The sequence below is a fragment of the Muntiacus reevesi genome, chromosome 2 (assembly GCF_963930625.1).
Source record: "Muntiacus reevesi chromosome 2, mMunRee1.1, whole genome shotgun sequence".
NCBI classification, from domain to species: Eukaryota; Metazoa; Chordata; class Mammalia; order Artiodactyla; family Cervidae; genus Muntiacus; species Muntiacus reevesi.
The window spans coordinates 34,158,178-34,175,396 of NC_089250.1; positions in this window are offsets into that span (position 1 = coordinate 34,158,178).

Here is a 17,219-nt window from a genome sequence, read left to right on the forward strand (position 1 = left end):
CTGTGCTATACAGTAGGCTCTTGTTAGTTATCTATTTTATACATGGTGGTGGTGGTGGTTTATACACTAAGTCATGTCTGACTCTTACACCCCATGGACTGTAACCTGCCAGGCTCCTCTGTCCATGGGATTCTCCAGTCAAGAATATTGGAGTGGGTTGCCATTTCCTTCTTCAGGGATGTTCCCGACCCAGGGATCGAACCCAGGTCTCCTGCATTGCAGGCGGATTCTTGACCGACTGAGCCACCAGGGAAGCATTTTATATACATATATAGTAGGGTATATGTGTCAGTCCTAATCTCTTGCTAAGGAGGTCTTCAAAGAAGAACTTTTCTGTCAGCTGGCACAATACCTGCATCCAATTTTTGATTCCTCTGTATCTCATGATGCCACATGTCTCAGAAATAGACACATATGTAAAATCCTAACAAAAAAGATTTAAAAAGTGAATTTATTTACAAAACAGAAATAGGCCCACAGACACAGAAAGCAAACTTTACCAAAGGGGAAAGAGGGGAAGGATACATTATGAGTTTGGAATTAACAGATACACACTACTATATGAAAAATAGATAAAAAATAATGACCTATTGTATAACACAGGAAACTCTACTCAATATCTTTTAATAACTTTATAAGGGAAAACATTCTGAAAGATAATACACATGTATAACTGAATCACTTTGCTGCATGTTTGAAACTAACACAACATTGCAGATCAACTCTTCTTCAGTAAAAATATATAAATAAGTAAAAAGAAAACTGGACTTCCTCCTACTGCTACAAGGAATGATTCTGCTGACAACCAGTGACCCAAGAAGGTGACCCTGAGCCCCGGAAGATATCACGGCCCCCGTGGAACCCTCAGTTGCAGCTTGGGCACACCACAAGTCGAGGTCCCAGGTTTGCTGTGTCTGCACTTCTGACCCAGAGACCCTGTGAGATGAAATGTGTGTTCTTCTAACCACTGTCTGCACAGAGGCTGAGTTTAACCCTTGCCCCTCATTGCAACCCCAGCCTGCTTGATCACACAGCGGCCTTGCCCAGTACTGGGTGACTGAGCCGAGCTTTTGTCCCAGGATGCCTGCTTCTGAATGGGAAATGCCTTCATCTCCTCCCCTTTGCACCGTCACCCCCAGTCTCAGACTCCAGACGTTCCGTGTGCACAACGCTATGTCAGGAGTGTTCACACCACAAGCCTTCTGGAGCCTCACAGTGACCCTGTCCATGGGGCCTGGGGCCCTAGGCACAGTGCCTCCAGAAACAAGCCCCTCCTAAGACCTTAACACACAGACAGAGGGGAGCATGGAGACTGGAGTCGAGGTTTTTCCAACTCTGAATTCCATGCTGTTTTCACTCTGTACACTGGAATTGCGGGAAATGTTCTGAGGCTTGAGGAGGAATGTTGGAAAGGGGACGGTTTCCCCAAATTACAAACTAGACCACAGGGTTAGGACTCTGGGCAGTGGGGCTTTGCCCAAGGGAGGCGCTAGGAAAGGGGCAAGTGCCTGAAGTTTCCGGCTCTCTGGGGTCCTTACCTGTCTTCAGTCCTCCCAAGAACATCACACATGTAGTACAGGAAATTTGCTTTCGCTTTGGGAAAGGCTCTGAGGCTCCTGAGGATCCTCTGTCCTCTCCTTCCCTTCCTGAGATTCCATCATCAAGTATGACACCCAAAACAGTCCTGCCTCAGGATGTGGTAGTCATCTTCCCATTCCTGGGAAGCAACAAGCCCAAGCAGGAGAATTGGAGAGGAGAAAGTGAGGTGCTTCCTAGCATTCCCTCCCTTCATCACTGATCCCTTCAAAAAGTAAGGTAAGAGGAGAAAATGGAACATCGTGGGTGGGAGTGGGGTAAGAAAAAGGGGTTTCTAGCCTAAGCGCCTGTAGACTTGAGTGAGTGAGAAAGGCAGGAAATTGCCAATAAGTGACAAATTCCAAACAGCGTTAGGTCTTCACTACCCACCAATCACTGTCGGTGTGGGCAAGCCATGTTTTTTTTTTTTTTTCTTAGTGATAAGAAGAAATAATATACAAATGGTCACAGTTCAGAACTTGTGGATTCTTCCTGAGAAATGCCAAAAACAAGTTAATGAAGCTTTAATTTTCGGAGAGATTAGCCTGCAGAGCTGGCCTGGCCTCTATCTTTCTGTAACACGGCTTGTCTCCGTTGATAATGTGGGCTAATCACATGTGGGGTGGGGGTATGTTTGTGCTTTTCTTGTTGCCTTTTTTTTCAGGTGTTTGTTTTGTCTCCCCCAAAGCTGGCACAGGAAATTGTCTTTTGTTACCAGCAGTCTTTCTGTCTGTCATTGCTGTAGAAATTTCTCTGGGTATCATAACGTGGTCCACGATATGCCCCGATGCCAGCTCTGCGTTTTTGCGACTCTCCAATGTCCAAAGGGTTCTGAATGATGAGGATGCCTGTTCTTTTCCACTCTGCTCGAACATGGTTTGTCCCACTAATATTTAACTATGGAAATGTCCAAACATACTGCAACAGAGAAAGGTTTTTTAATGGACACCTACCACCTTGATTCACCACCTTGATTCTATCAAGACAATGAATGTTTTCCAGTATTTGCTTTATGCCATATCTGACCAACTGTGTATCTACCCACCAAACTTTCTCCTTTTAAATAAAGCATTGCCAAGTGAACTATAGTCATCAGTACATGCATGCGTACATGTTTAGTTGCTCAGTTGTGTCTGATTCTTTGCAACTCCATGGACTGTAGCCTACCAGGTTTCCCTGTCCATGGGATTCTCCAGGCAAGAATACTGGAGTGGATTACTGTTTCCTCTTCCATAGGATCTTCCCGACCCAGGGACTGAACCTTTGTCTTCTGCATTGGCAGACAGACACTGTACCCCTGTGCCACCTGAGAAACCCCAGTCATCAGTATACCATCCCCTAAATATTTCAGCATGCATGTTACTAATGAGGGTTCAATGTCTGCAGTTTCTTCTTTTGATGTAAAATTTGCCTGTGGTGAAGTGCACAAATCTGTGTGCATTGGCTGTGTTTGAGGGCATGTATATATTCTCTTATAAGCCAAGCCCCTAGCAAGATAGAGAACTTTACTTCTGCTCCACCATGGGAGTGCGGGAGGCGGGGAGTCGTAGGAGGTGGGGAAGTGGGTTACTCTTTGTCCCTTCCCAGTCAACTTCTGTCACTACTCCACCCCCTACAGAGCCTCTTTTCTGATTTTCCACCATAGACTAGTCTTTTTCTCTTCTAGAAAGCTATGTAAGTGGAATAATACTGTTCATGCTCTTTCCTGCAAATCTTAGCACGGTGATCATAAGATCCATCTATGTTTTTCCTTTTTGGGGGGTCGCTGAATTGCATTCCCTCACAAGAATATGCCTCACCTTGTTTATCCATTTTTCTGGTGTTTCCAGTTTGGGGCTTCTATTTACACGTATTGAAGGGAAGGCCAAGTAAAAATAGGAAAATGTTAAACCAACAGCGATAAAAATTAAAATACACCCCCCCCACCACACTTGCTCATGAAATCCTACCTTTGCACTAGAATATTATTACTTTTGCTTACATATAGTTCCTAACAATATATATTTGTTAACACAATTTTTGTGCTAGAGAGTCTATTTGGATAAACAAACTAGGATTACAGGCCATGAGCACATTATTTATTTACGTAAAAAATGGGTACAAAGTGGAAGAAAGCAATTTGCTTTTCCTAAGCCAGGCTGGTGTTTCGGAAAACACAGCTCAGGACAAAGGGAAACTTTCATCAATTTCTGTTTATTGAGGATCAAATGGGATATAAAGATACAGCGTATAGATCTCCAGTCTAGAAACATCAGTCCAGGGTATGGTTCTATTGCTCTTGGTCTTTGTATGTGTTGAACAATATTTTCCCAAGTATGAGGTGGCATAATGTCTTAGAAACTAAGAGAGTCACATGGGAGTAGTTGAGACTGAACCCCAGCTCTGTGGTCTGGGGACACCACTTGCTATCTCTGGGCCTCAGGCGTTCTCTGAAAATGAAGACGTTGGGATAGATGATCTTGAAGGTTCTTTTCATATATAGATACACATATGCATGTGGGTATGGATACATGTGTGTATGGCTATATATATACATTATACATGTGTGTCATGTATGGATGTGAGAGTTGGACCATAAGGAAGGCTGAGTGCCAAAGAATTGATGCTTTTGAACTGTGGTGCTGAAGACTCTTGAGAGTCCCTTGGACTGCAAGGAGATCAAGCCAGTCCATCCTAAAAGATGTCAGTCCTGAATATTCATTGGAAGGACTGATGCTGAAGCTGAAACTCCAATACTTTGGCCACCTGATGCGAAGAGCTGACTCACTAGAAAAGACCCCGATGCTGGGAAAAATTGAAGGCAGGAGGAGAAGGGGATGATAGAAGATGAGATGGTTGGATGGCATCACTGACTCAATGGACATGAGTTTGAGCAAGCTCCAGGAGATGGTAAAGGACAGGGAAGCCTGGTGTGCTGCAGTCCATGGTGTCGCAAAGAGTTGGACACAACTGAGTGACTGAACAACAACAAATGCATGTGTGTTTATCCTCCAGGAAAGACCCTTCCTGCTAAATACTCCCCATCAATAAAGTCTCCTTAGGGCCTAGACTCTGGCAACAGGCCCACAGGTTGCCCATGAAAGCACTGCTCACATTAGACTAATAATTTTTAAAATTAATTTTATTGAACTATAGTTGCTTGACAATGTCATGTTAGTTTCTACTGTACAGCGAGGTGAGTCAACTGTACATGTACACAGATCCCCTCTCTTTCGGATTCCTTCTCATTTGGGTGACCACAGAGCACTGAGTAGAATTCCCCTGTGTACCACAGTGGGTCTCATTAGTCATCTACTCTATACATGGCATCAATACTGCATATATGTCAGTCCCAATCTCCCAATTTATTGTACTCTCCACTTTTCCCTTTGGTATCCACATGTTTGTTCTCTCCATCTGTGTGTCTGCTTCTGCTTTGCAGATACGATCATCTGAGCCACTTTTCCTAGATTCCACATAATATGTATTAATATACGATGTTTGTTTTTCTCTTTCTGACTTACTTAACTCTGTACAACAGTCTCTAGATCCGTCCATGTCTCTGCAAATGACTCCATTTCATTCCTTTTTATGGCTGGGTAGTATCCTATTGTATGTGTTGTGTTAGTAGCTCAGTTGTGTCCAACTCTCTGCGACCCCACGGACTGTAACCCATAGACAGGTTCCTCTGTCCCTGGAATTCTCCAGGCAAGAATACTGGAGTGGGTTGCCATTTCCTTCTCCAGGGGATCTTCCAGGTCCAGGGATTGAACCAGGGTCTCCTGCATTGCAGGCAGATTCCCTTGTATATATGTACCATATCTTCTTTACCCATTCCTCTGTCAGTGGACTAATGTTTCTGACTTGGTTGCTGGGACAGAGGTCCTTTTTGAAAGAGAAGCTGCAGGGTGAGGTGTCTGAGGCCAGTCTTCTGGGTGAGACACAGTGGAGAAGTCCTCAAAATAGCATCGATTTCAAAGCTTCAGGAAGTTATCATTGAGAAACTTCTAAGTAGGAACTTGGGCACAGTGGGAAGAAGAGACCCAGAATATCCTGTCAATTTCACATGCTCATTTACTAGATAATTTCCAGACATACTGAAAAATATGTATAGGACCACTCTTACTGAAACTATTTTAATTGAGGGAGGAGCTTTTAGTCTCATCTGTGCTGTGGCACTGCCAACTCAGGGCCGATAAGATCGAGGCTGAGTCCTCTGGGAGACAACCCTTCTCCTGGTGCCCACACTCAGGACCCCACAGGTGGCCAGTGAAGGTGGAGGAATGCTGGATGCCACTCCCCTGCTGATGTGCCTTGGTTCCCCCCCAGGATGAGCACCAGCAGGAGTGGCCTGGCCGGGTCCCTGAGGGAGCGCCTGGTTGGTCCTGGGGAGCCAAGGGGTGTCTGGGGAGCCAGTGACCAACAGCCTCCCATGGGCTGAAGCTTCCCGGAATCTCTACTCCTGTGTCCCATCCAACTTCATTTACGAAACACCAATTCCAAGCTGAAATTTAATAATCAAAAGCATTCTAGGAAGAGCCTTAAAACCCAAATGTGGGACCCTTCTGAGAACAGGGCCCTGGGCACTTGTACAGCTGGCTGGCCCGTGAGGCAGCCCGGCCACTTAGGGACACTTGATCAGAGCAGGGGTTCCCCCAGCATCCACCACCACCATACTTCCCCTCTCAGTTTGGCCCGATCCCTGCTCAGCCTCTAGAAGAGCCTGGGTTGCAAGCCTTGGGTTCAGCCTCTACAAGGCAGGCACGATCTCACACCTGTAAGTCTTCAGAGTCTGGCTAGGCACTGGTCAGTGTCTCACAGGCTGCGATAATGTCTGCTGTGTTTAATTGGCTCCCACACAAGAGGGCTCCAGCCTGTCCTGTCTCTCCAGTCCCTTGGTGGGTGGATTCCCTCTCCTTCCTGGATCCGCCTACCTGGGCCAGGCCTGGAGTTAGCCTGAGAACCCCCAGGCAAACCAGCCTGTATGCTCCATGGATGAGGAAATTTAGTGTGTTTTCCTGAAAAGGGGAGATTAGGGCTTATCTAGCAGTTTTAGGGGGAGCTCAGTTAAGAGGGCTTCTATCATGGTGGCAAACCTGGCTATAAAAGAAGTAATGAAGGGAATTCCTTAGTGGTCCAGTAGTTAAAACTCACTGCTTTCAGGGCTATGGGCCCAGATTCGATTCCTGCTCAGGGAACTAAGATTCTGCAAGCCGTGAGGTACAGTCAAAATTTTTTCTAAAGTTTAAAAATAATAAAAAAGAAAGTAGTGGAAAAAGAGAGTGGAGGCGGGGGGTGTTTCTGACCCAGCGTCCAGACAAGCAGCAGACACACAGCTAGAGGTTCTGTTTTTGCCAAGCCACTCCAGTTGAACATCAGGTTATCATGGAACCGTTTTCATGAAGCAAGTTCCAATAAGGCAGGATGTTGGTCTAAGAGAACCACTTTCTTTGCATATAAGCATGTTGGTGACATTGCCTTGGTGACCCATCAGCTGTGACCAGCACACTTCTGCGTGCTCCTCTCATCCCTGGACTTGCTAGATCCCACCTCCTAGCTTCTCTCCTTGGAAGGAAACCCATAGGGTTGGGATAGAATTTTCTGGAGTGACTCTAGTACAGTTTGCTTCTCTAGCAAGCTATACTGGTCAGTGCTCGGTGGAGAGGTGGCCCAGGATTATCTTGGTTTTGGTTTGAACCTGAAAGTGTTCTGAACCCCCGTAGGGCCTCTTCATCCCATATGCAAAGAACCTCCAAGAATATTTCCGTCTGAGCATGGAAGCCCTGTGTTCCTAACCCTGCCCCCACCTACTTGTCATGTCCCCTCCACCCCACACCCTACGACCTCACGAAGCACTCTTCCTCCTCCAGACACACGACAAGTTACCTTTAATTTCTTAGAAAATAAATCTTTTCCCAGGAGTTACTGTCCAACAGAGTCTGATGCGTGCTTCAGGTAGGCTGCCTTCTCTTAGCAGGATGTTTCTCTTGATGTTCATGCCTTGGCACCTCCAATATCCAATGCTCATGAAATCTTGCTAGTTTTGCCTTCTAAGTAGAGAGAATTTTGCTGCCTTCTCTCCACTCCCACGACTCCCCCTTACTCCCAGCCCTCTTCACCTCTCGTCTGGACCACTGCCAAGGCTCTCAGTCGATTTCTTTGCCTCTAGACTCTCCTCTCTCCAACCCTTTGTTTAAGAGACTCCAGATACAATTTCGATCATGGCACTTTCCTATTTGAAATCCTTTACAACAAATCCCCAAAGTGCACAGGATGAAGCCAGAGTTCTTCAACCTGGCACACGAGGCCCTGTAAGATCTAGCCTTGCTTTATCTCTGCAAACTTATGTCTGAAGCACAAGCCACCTGTCTCAACAGGTTCCCTCACCCCGATAGTAATCAACTTCACTCATTCTCTGAGATGGTTTCCAGGTTTCATTTTCTTTGTTTATTTGTTTTATTTTTTAATTGGAAGAAAATTGCTTTACGATGTTTTGATGGTTTCTGTCGTACAATACTGGAGAAGGAAATGGCAACCCACTTCAGTATTCTTGCCTGGAGAATCCCATGGATGGAGGAGCCTGGTGGGCTACAGTCCACGGGGTTGCAAAGAGTCGGACACGACCGAGCGACTTGATCAGCCATAAGTATATGTATATCCCCTCCTTGTTGAGCCTCTCTTCCCTCTCCCCAACCCACCCCTCTAGGTCATCACAGAGCAACTGACTGGGCTCCCTGTGTTATATAGCAACATCTCACCAGGTATCTTTATTTTACCCATGAGAAGTATATACATGTCTATGCTCCTTTCTCCACTTGTCCCACTCTCTCCTTCCCCCACTGTGTCCACAAGTCTGTTCTCTATGTCAGCATTTCCATTCCTTCCCTGCAAATAGATTCATCAATATTATTTTTCTAGATTCCATATATACGTGTTAAAATATGATATGTCTTCATTTTCTGAGGCGCCTCCCTCCTATGCCCCTCTGTGCTCAGCCAGGACTGTCCCATGCCCTGAGTCCCCAGACAGCTGTCTGTCATAGCGCCGATCACAGCTGCTACAACTGCTTTTCTTTCTCTCCTAAGAGATGGTGAATTATCTCTTGTGTCAAGGGCGCATTGTGGAAATAGTCAGATTAAAGCATTTATGAAGAAATATGATTGGAAATGTTGATTGTGACACAATCAGATATTTGAAGACAACCCCAAAATACATATTTCTTAATTTGGCAAGTGGTTTATTTTGAGAAAACTGTTAAGTTGAAATTTTTGTTTTTAAAGAGCTTATGTATTGTAAATTAACTATCGTTTACTTCTCCCCAAAATAAAGAACTTACATATAAAAAGCCCCCAGAACTGTTTTTAAAAACAGATTCACTGCAGTCTATCTCACAGCTTCAGGTATGTGCCAGTTGAAAAAACCACAGTGCTGGGAAGTTTTTCACCTTCTCTAAAAGTGAAAGTGAAAGTCGCTAAGTCATGTCCAACTTTTTGCAAACCCATGGAGGAGCCTGCCAGGTTCCTCTGTTCATGGAATTCTCCAGGCCAGAATACTAGAGTTGCTAGCTTTCCCCTTCTTGAGAGGACCTTCCCGACCTAGGGATTGAACCCAGGTCTCCTGCATAGTTGGCAGATTCTATACCAGCTGAGCTACCAGGGAAGCCCTCACCTTCTCTGAGGATGTCCAGCAAATTCTCTTTGATGGATTTGTTGTCGTTGTTCAGTTGCTCAGTCATGTCTGAATGTTTGAGACCCCATGGACTGCAGCACACCAGGCTTCCCTGTCCTTCACTGTCTTCCAGAGTCTGCTCAAACTCATGTCATTGACTTAGTGATGCCATCCAATCATCTCATCCTCTGTCATCCCTTTCTCCTCCTGCCTTCAATCTTTCCCAGCATCAGGGTCTTTTTCAAGAGAGTAGGCTCTTCACAACAGGTGGCCAAAGTACTGGAGCTTCAGCTTCAGCATCAGTCCTTCCAATGAATATTCAGGGTTGATTTCCTTTAGGATTGACTGGTTTGATCTCCTTGCAGTCCAAGGGACTCTCAAGAGCCTTCTCCAGCACCACAGTTCAAAAACATCAATTCTTCAGTGCTCAGCCATCTATAGACATGACTGAATGACTATCACTTTCTCACATCTGTACATTTAGAAAAACTATAACTTTGACTAGACAGATCTTTGTCGGCAAAGTAATGTCTCTGCTTTTTAATACATTGTCTAGGTTTGTCATATCTTTTCTTCTAAGGCGCAAGTGTCTTTTAATTTCATGGCTGCAGTCACCATCTGCAGTGATTTTGGAGCCCAAGAAAATAAAGATTCTCACTATTTCCATTTTTGCCCCATCTATTTGCCACAAAGTGATGGGACCAGATGCTATAATCCTTGTTTTTTGAATGTTGAGTTTTAGGCCAGTTTTTTCACTTTCCTCTTTCACCTTCATCAAGAGGCTCTTTAGTTTCTCTTCAATGGATAGATGCAGGAAAAAATGAACCAGTAAAGGTGGAGCATGATCCTCTAGTCTCCTTATCAGTGTGGGGGAAGGAAGACTGGGGACCCCTCTGAGGGTGAGAAATAGAAAAATCTTGGACTTCCCTGGTGGTCCAGTGGTTAAGAATCTGCCTGGCCGTGCAGGGGACATGGGTTCAATCCCTGGTCCTGGAAGACCTCACACATCCTGGGGCAACTAAACCTGTGTGCCACTACTACTGAGGCTGGCGTGCCCTAGAGCGGGTACTCTGCAACAAGAGAAGCCACCACGATGAGAAGCCCCCACTCACCACAGCTAGAAAGAGTCCACGTGCAGAAAGGAAAACCCAGCACAACCTAAAAACAAACAAACAAAAAACAAAATATCTTTCTGTGCTAAAAGCATGAAAATTTGGGCAAACCCAGATGCAGCATCGTTTTGCCAGGGAAGCCTTAGTGACTGTCAACCTTCCAAGAAGGATGACTCTGTAGGAGTGGGTAGAATTATGTCGTAGTCCTAGAATAGGGCAGCAAAGTTCCTCTGTGGAGCGAAAGTCACCGTGCCGAGATGAAGGAGTCTGTTGGCACAGGACAGAATGTTCCAGCACAGGGATAGCTAGGTCAAAGCACTGCTTATGAAATGGGGGTGGGGGGGGGGCAGTCCTCTTTTATGGGGAACAGCGCATTACCTGCAACATTAGGTAAAAGGCCACCACGAAAGTCGCCTTACTGAGTCTGGGGTTCCACAGCCTGAGTTTTCCCTACTAATCAGCATTTTAAGGAATTTTCTCATGACCAGGAACGTCCAAGGCTGGTGGAGGCAAGACAAGCTGGCCAGAGACAGGAGGCTGGCTCCTGCCCCTCAGGCTGCCCGCAGAGTTGGGATGCCAGCTGTTGCCACCTCGTCCGTGCCCAGGAGGCATCCAGCATGACTCACTAAGCCTATTTGAAGGAGGTGACCTGGGCCTGGGATTAATGGCACTCTTGAGGGACAGCTTGCCCTCACTGCTTCCTTCTCCTGCAGGTTTAGACTAAGAAAAGTCAAGCCTGCAACCACTGCTGGGGTTCTCCAAGAGAGCATTCCCCCATCCTCTGCTGTCCTTTCCACCTCCCGCATCCTCTGGTTTCGACTGTGTTTTACAAACACCAGGCTAGTGACTTGCCAGAACCCCAAGGTCAGAGGCTGTGGGAGCTGGCCCCACCTGCAGCCGTGGGTCTGGGAATAAACATCAGGTCCAGGGGCAGTTCTGGTTCCGGTTCTGGTTAGGGTTAGGCAGAGTGCTTCCTGCCATGGTGGAGTGGGAAAAAACCCCTCTGGGTTTGCCTAAGCTTTCCTGGCTTTAGCACTGAAAAACCTTATCTTGGGAAGCCCCTGGGTCCTGGGCAAATGGGGGTAATGGGTCTCCCTCCCTCCAAGCCCCTGGGGCTGCATGTTGCTCTCCCCCCGCCACCTTCTCTTCCTGACCAAATAGTTGTGCTTGTCCTCAGATGATGAGCCAACCCTCACCTGTAGGCCTAGTGCCTTAATGGAACTGATAGTAGGTTCCTCTTTGCACCAGGTGTGAGAAATCTTAGCATCTCCCCAGTGGCCTCTCTCTAACAAATACATAGAGGATCAGTTGATGCCTTCAGTGAGATAATCTTTCTCCTGCAACCATTGGGTTTTGGTTTCCATTCGCCTTATTTTATTATTTATTGTACCATGTCCACTCTTCTGTTTGATGGTCTGCAACTTTGTAACCATTTTAAATTCTTTTTCAAAGATCTCCAAATTGTTAGGCTTCTTTCAGACCTCTAGCAGAAGGTCTTTCCTAGGTGCTCCTGGCCCTTCTTTGAATTCCCCAGCCCTGGCCGAGAGGCACAGTTATAACAAAATCCATTTTATTGGGCATATGGAGAAAAAGTCACATTTTTTAGTGTCTGTTGCTACATACAGAGCTATTTTCAAAAATGTCTGAGCTTATAAAAGATCCTAAATGTCCACTGATGTACAAATGAATGGAAAAAATAAAGGATATATATATATATATATATATATATATATATATACATATATATATAATGGAATATTACTCAGCCACTAAAAAGAAGGAAACCCTGACATTTGCAACAAGGATGAACTTTGAGGGCATTGTGCTACGTGAGATAAGTCAGACTGAGAAAGACAAATTCCATATGATCTCACTTACACAAGGAATCTAAGTAACAACAATAGCAATAATAATGATAATAATATATAATAGTAAAAAGCATAAAAATAAGCTCATAGATACATGGAACAGATTGGTGGTTGCCAGAGGCAAGAGAGCAAAATGGGTGAAGGGAATCAAAAGGTACAAACTTCCAGTTATAAAATAAGTAAGTCCAGGGGATGCAATGTATTGCAGGATGACTGCAACTAATCATACTGTTTTCTATATTTGGAAGTTGCTAAGGGAATGGTTCTTAAAAGCTCTCACCACAAGAAAATAAAAAAAGATTTGTAACTGTGTGTGAAGAGAGATGCTAAATAGATTTATTATGGTGATCATCACAATATATACAAATATGGAGTCATCATGTTTTACGCCTGAAACTAATATAATGTTATGTATCAATCAGATCTTAATAAAAATAGATAAAATATAATGTAAAAATTTAAAAAAAAAGAAAGAAAGGACACCTAGTCCTCCAACAGTGCTCATATTCTGGACATGTCTGAGAATTCGTTTTGTCACAGCAGAAAGGCCAATTGAGTCCTGCTGTTACCCCGGGCTGTTACTAGTGGGGTTTCTGTGTGCTGATTCCTCTCCATTTGGAAGACAGCAGCTCTCTCCACATGGGGAATTCCAAGTACAGAACTCCTGTTTAGGTTTCTTGGGTTGGGCCAAGCGGAAACTAGCCCAGGTGGGTTCTGTGAACACCAGACTGGATCTGGGTGGCCACTGGGGTTGGTCTGGCTTTGGTGAGGTGTGAGGAACATAATTCCACCAGCCACAATATGGCCTCAAGAATGGGCCTTCCGGACTTCCTGGTGGTTGAGTGGTTAAGAAATCACTTTGGAATGCAGGGGACACGGGTTGGTCCGAAAGCAAGATCCCACATGTCGCAGGGCAGTGAAGCCCGTGGCCTCTGGAGCCTGTGCTCCACCACAAGAGGCCACCACAGCCAGAAGCCCGCGCGGCAGCAAGGAGCAGCCCCAGCGTGAGGCAACTAAAGAAGGCTGAGCGCAGCAACAAAGGCCCAGTGCGGTCAAAAACAAAACCAACACCTTGAAAAAGAATGGGCCTTCCGGTCACAGAGTGTTTACAATTCTTTGCCCCTGCCTGTTCTGATTCTCAGTCTGAGAGGTTCTCCTGGGCAAATGAGCTTCTCCCTTTTGTTCTTGCAGAGCAAATCCAGGAACCAAAGGAAAAGTGAAAGTTGTGTCGACTCTTTGCGACCCCATGCACTATAGCCCTCCAGGCTCCTCAGTCCATGGGACTCTCCAGGCAAGAATACTGGGGTGGGTGGCCATGCCCTCCTCCAGGGGATCTTCCTAACCCAGGGTTTGAACCCAGGTCTCCCGCATTTCAGGCAGGTTCTTTACCATCTGAGTCACAAAGGAAGCCCAAGATTACTGGAGTGGATAGCCTATCCCTTCTCCAGGGGATCTTCCTGACCCAGGGATCAAGACCCAGGTTCCTCCAGGAACCAAGAGGGAGAGGAATTCAACGTCTCTCATCCAAGTAGAATTTGAATATGTGATGAACTAATCTTGGAAAAAATCACTTAGAAAATGTGTCCCAGGTCTGTTAGCTGCCATCAGCCCCCTTTTCACGTACCTTCACAGAATTCACTTTCAGTCTCAAGCCCATTCAAATGACAAATTCATCTTTAGGTCTGAAAAAATGTGGATTGTGATCACTGTGCATTGTTATCTGAATTGTCCAAGTGACCCAAAGAAAAATGGAGGCGCATTTGCTGAGTCCTCTTACTTCCAGACAGATGATGATTCATGTGGAAAATGTTCCCTGTGGTTTTAGAGCATTTTCAAGACACAGCCCTACTTAAGTAGCCTCAGGCTATGAAGACCAACTTCTGAACGGCTGTAATAAATGCTTCTTTGTGAAATCTGAAACCTCAGCTAGCTCTGGGTTCAAGCTAAGCACTTCAGCTGATTTCACCAAAATCTCTCCCAGACCTTTGACCTTTATCAGAAACCATATTATTAGGCCTTTGCCCCACTCGCAAATTGTACTTTTATTTTTTCCTTCCCATGAAACATCGTGATTCACAGAAAAACTTGGCTGAGGTATTGCTTTGTGTCCAGTTTAAATAAATGTGCCCAAGATGATACTTTCAACCTGATCTGTGGTTTCCTCTTCTTGAGAAATTTCAGTGACAGTACCTTCTCAATTCGGCAGAGCAACTGGGCCAAACCAGGATCAATTTTGGGGTTTGATGTTCCACTCTCCTGGTGGTTTGGGATCTGCCTATAACACAATGAGACAAACTCCTATAACCCCCGCCAGCACCCCCAGGATGAAAACTACTCAGTCCAAATATAGACCATGCTTCTGTCCAATGGAAGCCCATGAAGCTCCGTGACTCTTCACCAGGAAAATGAGAGTATGCCTGGGAGGTCACCTTAACCCTGTGTGGGAAAGGCCAGGAGGAGAGCTCCCTGTGTATATGCAGAAATCCTGGCCAGTAAAGGTGGTCAGCAATATTCTCCTCCGGTCCAGGGCTTTATAAAGACCAGGACCCTTCTAGGAAGTGTGGACAACGAGGGTGACCTGGCATGTCAGTAAACAAAGGATGCTGCAGCCATCAAGCCATCAGCCACCACAGCTGCTCTGAAGGTGTACCCTGAGGGGGATTCAGGATGGAGAAAAATAAGATACTGGCCCTGATAGCTAAGATGCTTATTAAAGGAATAATCTCAGTGAGCCCAGACTCTTGCCTCTTTCCTTACACAGAAAAGCATTGAAATCAACTTAAGAAGTCTATTGTGTGTGTATGTGTGATTAGCAGTGATCTTTTGATGTTCAACTACCTTATTTATTTCAGCAAAAACTATAGAACCAGATTCTTCCCTTAAACCTCCTTGGAACAAATCCCTCACAATGATCTCAGAGGCTGCCTTCCTGGGCTTTAGTCCTCACTAAGGTCCCCAAACAATGCGTAATTCTCAACTTTCAGGTCATGCGTTTTTTTTTTGTTTTTTTTTTTTTCAGTTGCCAGAAGAATAAAAAATTAGATTCACTTAGGTAGGAGGCAGTACTACACACCTACTGTCTTAGGAAGCTGAGTGAAGGGAAAGAGGGGGAATTTCAGCGTATTTTTGGTGGGTAAATTCCCAGAATTATTCTCCCAGATATAGAGCAACAATAAGGGGGGAGGAGTTAGAATAGGTGGGAGAAGAATTTGAGAGGGGTTGTTATCCACTTTTAAGATGAAATAGAATCACCATAGCTCAAGATATTTGAAAGCTCTGTGCAAGATTGATTTTAGTGGAAATACTTCACTACATCTTAATACTACTTCTAAACTCTCAGCATTTTCCAAATTTCTTTCTAATTCATCCCCAAGCTATAAAATTGCTACAGATTTCATCCGGGATTAGGGAGCAACATCCTTCCCCTTGTTGTTGGTGTTGTTGTTCATTCTCTAAGTCGTGTATGACTCTTTGTGACCCCATGGACTGTAGCCCGCTAGGCTCCTCTGTCGATGGGATTCTCCAGGCAAGTTGTCTGGAGTGGGTTGCCATTTCCTTCTCCAGGGGATCTTCCCAACCCAGTGATCAAATCTGCATCTCTTGCATTGGCAGGCGGATTCTTTATCATCTGAGCCATCAGGGAAACTCCCCAAGCTATGAATTTGTTACATATTTCACCCCTGAGGAGTTAGGGAGGAATATCCTTTCCATTGTAGAGATAAGTAAGCCAAGGTTCTGTGGATTTTGTTGGTTCATCTTCTGGAGCACAGAACTCTGTTCTTTTAGGTTTATACACTGAAATTCTGTCAGCAATTTCCCCTGCTTGGTATGTAACATGATTTCCTTTTCTTTCCCTTCTTTCTCTTAGAAACGTGGGCCTGATGCCATCCATTACTGAGTTCTGTTCACAGATGAATATATTGAAAGGTGATGAGTACAAAGTAACTTGGCTGCCAGCCCATCAGTACAGTAAAAATATGAGCCTATAAAATGTAAAAAGATTTTTTCTTGAGAGTGTGGGAACTTCTTTCCTTTTTAGAAAAAATAAAATCTTATTTTATATTGGAGTATAACCAGTTAACAATGTTGTGATAGTTTCAGGCGGACAGCAAAGGGACTCAGCCATCCATATGCATGTCTCCATCGTCCCCCAAACTCCCCTCCCATCTAGGCAGCCACAAAACTTTGAGCAGAGTTCCCTGTGCTATAGTGTGGGTCCTTGTTTGTAACTATGTGGGATTTTCTGATCCCTGAATTTGCAGCGTGTTTGTTGTGCAGGGACAAAGCTTTGCCTCCATAGCCCTTGGTTTCCAGGGTTATTAATTATTGACCGGAGTTGTATTAATACACCTTTTATGAACTGGACATTATTGACTGGAGACCTATCAATACATTTTTAGAGAGTGATAACAATTAACATCACTGTGGGAAGTTGTTAAGAGCTTAAAATTGATCAAGGGTTCATTAAACAACTTAATGATTTTCATTATCTTCACACTTTACTCCATTAGGTTTTTGTTTCCACCTTGTGTATATTATAAAACTAAAAATTTCAAAAATGCCACACTGCAAAATTTTGATTGAAGAAGAATCTTTCTGTGAATTTTATGCAGATACTTTCTCTAACTGTCTGAGTGACACATATAGAAGGGTCTCAGAAGATAGTTCTTCAGAATATAATTCTGATTTAGATGATGTGAATATCAGACCAACAAAAAGACAGAAAACCTTAGTGACTGATGCTGATTTGGAAAGTGAACATGAAACTCACAGTGCTGAAGGATGCTCCTTTGTTTCTACAGAAGAATAAACTGATAATAAATATTTCACAAAAATTAAAAGACTATACAGGTATGTCAGGTGTTAACTATCGAATGTCTTAATCCACAAAGTGTTGGCAAAATAACAGAATTAATTTTTGGCTGGCCAAAAGAAAAACTGCCACCCAAAAGTGTTAGTTTCTGCAAAAATCCCGTGGCCAATGAGTTAATCAGGCTGTGACTCTGTGTGCTGGGGA